A 9,032-nucleotide genomic window follows, 5' to 3' on the forward strand; every position below is an offset into this window, starting at 1 on the left:
ATGAAAATACTATAAAGAGATTTTTTTATTAGAATATCTATACTACGTAATTATAATACGTAACATTTTCTTATTTTATAATAATTAACGATAACTAGAGAAATTATTATATAGAATTACTTTTGCAGAGAAAGATTTGAAAACTTTTTCATAGTCTCTGTTTAATATTTATGTGAAATACTGATAAAGTTTTACATATCTCCCATAATTAAAAGATTGTTCCATTAGATTTTTGGTAATAAAAATTATTTTTCAACGTATATGTCCAATTTCAAAGTCAAAGAATTTATATCGCGTATAATAAAGGGTTTCTACAACAAGTTTCTGTAACAGAAACGGCGTATATATCGTCCGACATACGTGGTAAGACGTAGGACAGCTTATGAAGTGAAATGTACGTTTGGAAACTACAAATTTTCTCAAAAACTGCTACCTGTAACTTAGCGGGTTACGCTTAATGAAATGAAAACGTATATTACAAGGATAATGGTTACCTCATATATGTACTAAGCCCGTTGTTATATTTCTAACGGATATAACCAATGTATATATCACTAATTCCGAGTGTATAATCTTAATCCGGCGGAGAATGAATAATGATTTTTGCGCGGCGTATTACATTATTCATATGCATAATCCGCTTTCGTATTCCACAATAACAAACTGTATTTTCTCAACAGAAATACGGCTGTGTCAACTTCACGATCATATATCCATGGATTTTCTGTTATTTTTTCTTTTCTTTGTATAGAATAAATAATATTTGTTTCTAATTGTAAAAGTGAGAATATTTAATCTATGCGGCTCAATAAACCACACTTTTCTTCAATGTAATACAATTGTTTGCAGAAATCGTTATTTTAATTAAAATCCCAAGTGTCATCAGCGACGACTAAATACACAATTTCTCTCTCTCTCTCTTCCTTCTTCTTCTCTCTCCCTCTCACTTAATAAGCATCAATATCTAAATGCAAAGCACATGATGAAGGCGTGACATCTTCAGGAAACAATAGCATACCATGGAGAGAGCGGCAAGGGAGAGGGTGATTCGAGTCGACGGAGTGCAATTGACACGAGAGCCACTTTGGTAATGAACTTACGGGGAAACATGCTGATTAACCGGAGCAGGACAATTCCCTCGCAAACCGGTATAGTAAAGCAGAGTTGCTCTTTACATCCCGCGCGCTAAATGCGTATAATTGCAGCTCGCAGCGACAGTTCCGCTATTCTATCGCAAACACCGGCGACTGCGCGTTTAGCGTAAGGAAAGTTTATTTTATCCGGTGGCGATGCGGCCCGAATGTTTGCCTTCTACATATTTATTATTTACGCGGACACATCAGGTATACCAACACGCGTAGCAACAACTTCACTCGAGTCCCGCGGGGATCCATGTAAAAACGTCCCCTCGGGGGGAGTTAGGTTTTTTTTTTTTTGGAGGTAATGAGACATTTTAAAAACTCGCGGTTCACACTTTCGCGAACCCCGAGATAAAGTTTCCCCACAAAGGAAAACCGCGTACCTTCCATTGTGTCCCGGAAGGATTCCCGCAAAAAATGTTCCCCGGAGAAACGCTCCCTTTTTGCGTCATTTTACGAAGTCCGAAACCCACTTTCCGTGCCTCAATCAAAAATTTCCGTTAGCTGTCCCGTCCGAGAGGACTTGGAGAACTTTACGGAACTTCACATGCCCGTATAGTCCTGGGAGATTATTACAAGGGTAGTTCTTTCTCAGGGAGATATTCTCCAATGTCTTGTCTACGTTTCGCGGTATTTCAGAACTGCATTTTCAGTCTACGCTTTCACTTTTCTGAGATTTAAATAAATAATGTATTCATTATAAAGCAAAAAGTATATTTTTTACATATATTTTACTTGTGCAAATTACATCGATAAATTGTTTGTTACCTTCAATCCCTATTGAAATAAATATAAATTATACAAATTAATAAATAAATTTCCATTTCTGCACATAATTAAATTATGAACCTAAAAGAATTAAATTTTATTTCAAAATAAATTTATTTAATTATGTAGATGCGCTCTGTTTAATGATTGTGCTGAAATTTAATTTCAATCAATGTCGTTCCATTATTTGTTTCTTTCAAGTTTTTTTTATATTTCCAATAATTATATTTTATTAAAATTAAAATGTGTACTATGTATAAACAATAAAGTTCTATTGTCTTTTATTAAATTTTACACCAATTAAAATTATTATTAACTATATGTTGTGTATCATTAATTGTTATATATTTTGTTAATATTTAACGGTATTATGTATATATATAATCTAAAAAATAAAAAAGAAATTAAATAAAAACTGAAGAAGCACGTTGAGCTTATTATGACAATATTAAAAAAATAAAGATATCAATAATAAAACGCTTTTGTGTCGCGGATTTTCGATAAGATTGTATATTTAATATTCATAAAAAGTAGTTATTAAAAAAAATATACTATATAATACTTATTTTTAATTTAAAACAAAAGCTAAGTCGCTGTTTATCAGATAGAAATAAAAGACTGGATTTTGAATTAAAAAAATTGTTGTGAGATTAATTTTCTCGCTGCTAGAATATAAAAATCACCCCAGGTAATTATTCTTCACTTAGATAAAAATTTCTAGATAGTTTTTACTATATATCATAGTGCGAAATTAAATGCCAAGCATTTTGCATGCAGAAACGTAGTTATCTCCCTTTAACACCTATTCGGACTTTCGACGTCGAAAGCGGAACGAGAAGAGTAGTCTCACCCCGTTGTATCGCGATCTTTGTCCTTTTTCTTCGACGTATTACTCTCGGCAAAGTTTGCCGGGGATTCGACGGCGGCGGCACAGCACTAAGTTCCTCTTGTTCCTATCGGAAGCTTCCGAGTTTCGAGTACACGGCGTAGTTTAAGCCGTAGCATCGATTTCCCCATTTGTGCTTTGATACGGTCACTACACGAATTCGACGCCGTCTGGCCATTTGTAATCCTATCCGTGTAACATACACGTCCGACGCGGTGCGCGTATATCTCGCATTCGATCGCGTAATTACGAACTTCAAAACGTATTGCTTGTCAGATCGAGGAGGATTTATCGCGTATAAAATGCACGCGGTATACCATCGCGGTATACAAACCGGCGGATAATAAATAATTCGCGCTAATAAATAAACGCGCATCAAAGAACGGGGAACGCATCCCCCTCAAAAATCTGGTGGTAAAAATGTTAGAATTACAATTGTCTCGAAATCGTTCGAGAAAAACTCGAAAGAAGTTTAAACTCGTCGTTCCGAACGGAAACCCCCGTTCACCTTTTCGCCGGCGTAATTATAATTTTACCGATTTTCGTAAATCCCTGGCGAGAGCTCGAGAGATTGAAATATTTAGCGATACCAGGCTATTATTATCGAGTGTCGAGTTTTAACGAAATTATGATTATAATACGTCGCGTCATAACAGCTGATGTTTCTCGCTTTAACAACGTTGTTCTCTGTGCGCGCTCCGGGCGGAGTGAGAAGCGCGGCCTCGTAAAGCGTCGGATTTAATCTGCGTACGTGTAAACGATTAAATAAGATTTACCAGCGGTGCGGTCGAAAAATCATTCGGGTCGCTGCACGCGCCGTTCCGCGCCGCGTAACGCCGAGCCGGCAATATCGGGGGGGGGGGGGGGCTTTTAATTGAAAACGCGTGTTACCGTGTTTTCCAGGGATTTCCCGGATTCCGGAATAATAACGCGGCTCATCGGCGCCCGATAATTATTTCGCACTCGACCCGGTTATCGGCTCGAAAATTCGCGCTAATTCCGCTCGCGTGGCTCTCTCCACAAATGACGCTCGCTCCATTGGTCGGAGCCTCGTTAACCCGGAAATTGCGTTTCGAAACACCGCTCTAATATCCTCCCGTCCGACGCGCCGCGCCGCTCCGGAACGACAATTGTCGCCGACGTAGGAAGGAAGGGTTAATCTGCGATAGCTCGTGATCTCCCTACGAAAAGCATACGGTGGTGTAATCGTAATCGCGCGCGGCTCGCGGCAAATGTTCCGCTGCTAATCGTGTCTCTTCAGAAACGTCTCTCGTGCATAATAAAAAGTGAACTATTGAATAATTCAAAATTCTCTGCAATTCGCTGACACTAGTTTAAGATACGTGTATTACACGTACAGTCTGTAAAGTAAATTGGAATTGTAAACATGTTATTTATCGATTGGAATGAAAACTTAGAAGAAGCAAACGTAACTTTATAAAACACCTGAAATATTGAAGTGACAGACGGTTGGGAGTTTCCGAGACTAACGACGTTAATGAAGTGCACTTAGACTCCGTGGATTACGTCGGACACGCACAGATATTTCACCGAGATACTTTGCGACCTCACGAAGCTTAAAAGCCACCCGTAAGTTCGGCGTCGCGCCGCCGCCGAAAAGCTCCCCGTCGTTGCTTATTTAAATTTTCATGGTTCTAACTGTAGTAAAAATGCTTCCTTACCAGCAGCTTAACTCTTGAAGATATGTACCCGACACTCCCCCAGATCGATACCGGCCAGGTACATATTTATGAGCGTAATGCTGAATTATTGCGAGATTCCTTAAGAACTCAGGTACGAGTTCTAAAGTCTGCGCGGCGGCGATGACTGAAATAGTTAAAGCCGCGGCTTACGGGGGGAAAAAAACGATGGAGAGAAGAAGAACTTTGCACAACTAGAACTAGCATAAACTTGAGATAAAAATATAACTATTAAAATATTTCGCATATCATTAGTTTTTATATATGTATAACACTTCAAAATAAATAGAGATGTTCGAATACATCTCGAACTAGCAATCGTTTACTTGCACGTGATAAAAATTCTTTATAAATTTTGATGTACACATATTAGATCGTTTATACATGATCTATAATTACCATAAAATAACTACATGTGGTAATGGCTGCACGATAGTATTTTTCTCAATAAAGCTTCACTCTATTCTATTCGCTTCAAACAAACTGGATCTTTATCGAAGAAAACCGACATATTAGAGGAAGTTTCTTAGCCCAAGTCTAACGAACCCCTTGGAGGGTTCCCTCCACATCGTTTTCATCTCCTTCCATTTTTTTTTAAATAGGTTTACCCGATACAAGAGTACGCACGGCTATGCGATTAGGCGACCCTCCCATGCGCTTCGACGATCATGCACGGACGGTAGTCCTGCTTAATCTCGCGGGGATAAATAAGAGATCGTGAGCGGAAGAGAAAACAGGTCGCGAACAGGGAATTAGGCGACGTGCTCCAGCCCTCCTCGTCCTGGATCGAAACGAGCATCACGTCTCCACGCTCCGCGTCCCGAGAATTCGGGCCATTATCAGCCAGAGATAGGACGCGGACAAGCCAAAAAGAACGCTGGATTTACTACGTCCTGGCAGATGGCCGTCCTTTTTTCCCTTCCGTACGGCCTACCACGAATAAAACTAAGCGGAACCGCGCATTTCCCTTGTTTTTTGCCGTCGCCGTTGTGCCGAGCACGTTGGATTATCGCAGAAAGTGTGGCAGTAGGCTGAGCGAGTCTCTCGTTAACCATTGATAAGAATTTATATATGCAACAGCAAGTCGAAGAGAAAAATTATTTCAAAAATATTTCATTTTTTATTATGTTTTTCTCGAAAGGGATAATTTTAAACATTGTAATGAGAGATGTTTTATTTGAATATTTATTAACAAAAAATTCGAAGAACTTTTTAAATAAAAATTATGCAAGTCTATAATTCTTATTTTTCAAAATTTATAGTAATTTTAATTCAATTACGTTAGTGTTAAGTTAGTTATTAATAAATCAAGTGTTCGTACAGCACGTCTTGTTTTATGGTAACCAGAACACCTCATTAGTTTCATATTTCGTAATTAGACACAAAAGTGGAAAGTTTAACTTGGTATACGCAACTCATATTGTAGTGGGATACAGATAATACAGCACTCTGAAATTTTACCCGCATTTCGTACAATTCCCTGAATTCGTGTGGAATATTTGGAACAGCGTGAATTTACACGACGGCGATGTTTAACGGAACACTTTTGTTTAACGGAATAAAAAGATTTTCGTCGTTACACATAAATCTGTATTGTTACAACGCATACATACGTAGCTACCGATTCTCTCCGAGGCTAACTTTTAAGCTCGCGTAAGCTGCAACATACTTTCTCTGCTCAAAGGAGGAACATAAAAAAAAGTAGAACTTGTGAAATCCCCGTTGCGTTATTGTCAACGAACGAGTAGAATACATGAACTTACTTGCTGCTTTCTAGTAACTTCATATTCTTCTGTGGCGTGACTTGAATCGAATATTTTTACGAAAGATTATTTCGGATTAAAATTTCGTAACTATTTTTAAAAGTGCATTCTCTAATCAGTTTAGAAACAAAATTTTTTAAAGAATATATTCAATTAAATAAAATTTTTCGTAAAGTTTATAAATTTTTCATAATAAATATCCGAGCTGTTAAAAGTTAAACTAAAGTTAAAACTAAATTATTTTTAAATAAAATGTTCTTAAAATTATGTGGAGAAATGTTCCGTTATTATCTTTAAAATTTAATTCGTTAAACATTATTTAATTTTTAAAGTTGTAAAACTTATTAATATAGTATATACCTTGATTTACATTTCTCCGAGAAAGCGCCTTATCAAGAATTATATCCTGAAACTTTGTTCTCTTTATCAATATTTTAAATTTTCTTTATAAATATTCTACAGATTAAATAGTTGAATAATACACGGCTAATCATGTTCGTAAAATCAACAGTTCATACTCATCTTTCTTCTCTCTCTCTCTCTCTGAGAGAGAGAGAGAGAGAGACCGGGAGAGACGGATAGAGGCAGGGAGAGACGGAGAGAGACCGGGAGAGAAGGGGAGAGACGGAGAGAGATGAGGAAATTAATATATATATCAATATAATATATATCAAGAATATATATATATCAATTATTTCCTCATCTCTCTCCGTCTCTCCCCATCTCTCCCGGTCTCTCCCCGTCTCTCCCTGCCTCTATCCGTCTCTCCCGGTCTCTCCCCGTCTCTCCCTGCCTCTATCCGTCTCTCCCGGTCTCTCCCTGCCTCTATCCGTCTCTCCCCGTCTCTCCCGGTCTCTCCCGGTCTCTCCCCGTCTCTCCCGGTCTCTCCTGGTCTCTACTGGTAGATATGGGAGAAATGCAATTGAATAAATTGCAAGTAGCACAGAAACGGGCTATGCGAGTAATATTACAATGTAATTGATAAGAAAAATAGAACATATATTACAAGCGTTGCAATTTATGTCTATAAAACAGAGACTACACTATAATGTATGTATATTTATATTTAAGATTTTACATAACTTGGCGCCAAATTACTTAAGAATAGACTAGAAGTAATTAGTAATGAAAATGGAAGAAAAACAAGAAGGGACTATCGCAATAAAATTCGTTAGAACTAAAAGTACGCAAAAAAGCGTGTGTTACGAGGGCGTAAAATTATACAATACCTTGCCAGCAGAAATTAGAAGTTGTGAAAGAATTGATGAATTTAAACGGATGTTAAAAAAGCATGTATGTAAATCTATATAAATATCTGAGAAAGCTAAATAAACTTCAATCAAAAAAAATCTCTCATCCCTTGGGAACGAACAATTCTAATAATAATATTCTGAAAAAGTCACTTTCGTACGACATTCGATGCTTCTTCTTTCTACTTTAACTCCAACCCACGACCATCTTTCTTCCCAACAGCACTGCCGGCTGTAATTTGTGGGGGACAAGAACTTCCTAGGGAGGCATTGAACAACTTTTATAATGTTTTTTTGCGTGTCGTAAACCAATGTGATCTTAACTTTTTCTCATGTTATCGTTTTTTCTGGAGATTATATGGGTGCACAATAAGCACGAATTATCTTTCTTGACGCGGTTTCAAGACGTTACTGGACAAACTTTCACCACAAACATTTGTTAAGACTAAACAAAGAAAAATAAAATATCAAAACGATTTTTCGCAACGTTTCGCGTTTTCTAAAATTTAAATAAACTTTTGTCTCTTTGCACACAACTTTGTTAAATCTTTATAAAGCCTCTAAATTATGTTAATTTAATCTTATTGTTAATTTGCTTTCCCTGTAAACGCGACGATTTTCACGAGGTGTTAAATCCTTACACGAGTGCCAGAACATTTTTCAATACTATCCTCCGCGATTTCATCTAAATGCCTTCATCTAAACGGAAAGCGCCAACAGCGACAAAACGACTGTTACATCTTGTACGAAACGACGGGCGAAAAAAAAAAGATGGAAATCGATTAGCCCTAAGCGAAGTCGCGCGACTACATCCTCCAATCTCCGAATCGAATCAAGCGCCATGCTTGAACGAACTTACAGCACAGGCGATATAAAATAATGCCCGAAGGGGAAAAATGATCCCGTACCGCAGCCACACAGCCGCGACAGCTAATTGCATTTGTTAAAGAGGCCCACCCAGACCGCGTTAGGTGCTTTCTTCGCCGAGCAGGGCACTCTCTTCCTCTCGGACCACTCGTCGCCCTCATCCTGCTTCTTTTCTTCTTCCATCCTCAGACTGTAGCGCACTGCGCTGCTCTCCGCCGGTCTTTTCCTCCGCCGTTCGGCCACTCGTCGCAATTTGCGGGAGCCAGCGAAACGGCGAGAGAACTTCCTGAAGAGGTGTTGCGAAAGTTTCAGATCAAATGAATGAAAAACGGCGAAGAGAAGAAGGGAGGAAAAGAGGCAGGAGAACAGTGGTGGATTATCGCACAAGGGCATCAATTCGCGAGTCTCTCTTTTCAAAACTTAAAAAGTACGAACTTTTGTTTCAAAAAACTGAACAATCGCATATCAAATATATATAGACATTAATATTAGAGATATTAATATTTAAAACATTAAAAAAATACTTAACGTTTGTCACGAAATATTTTTGACTCTAATATTCCGAAAAAAAATCACCGAATATCTTAATCCATCGCCGGAAGGGAAGAGCGAATCGAAGGGGAGAATCGAGGGGTCACACGAGCATGGCACGTCGCACG

Source organism: Monomorium pharaonis, chromosome 8 (genome assembly GCF_013373865.1).
Source record: "Monomorium pharaonis isolate MP-MQ-018 chromosome 8, ASM1337386v2, whole genome shotgun sequence".
NCBI classification, from domain to species: domain Eukaryota; kingdom Metazoa; phylum Arthropoda; class Insecta; order Hymenoptera; family Formicidae; genus Monomorium; species Monomorium pharaonis.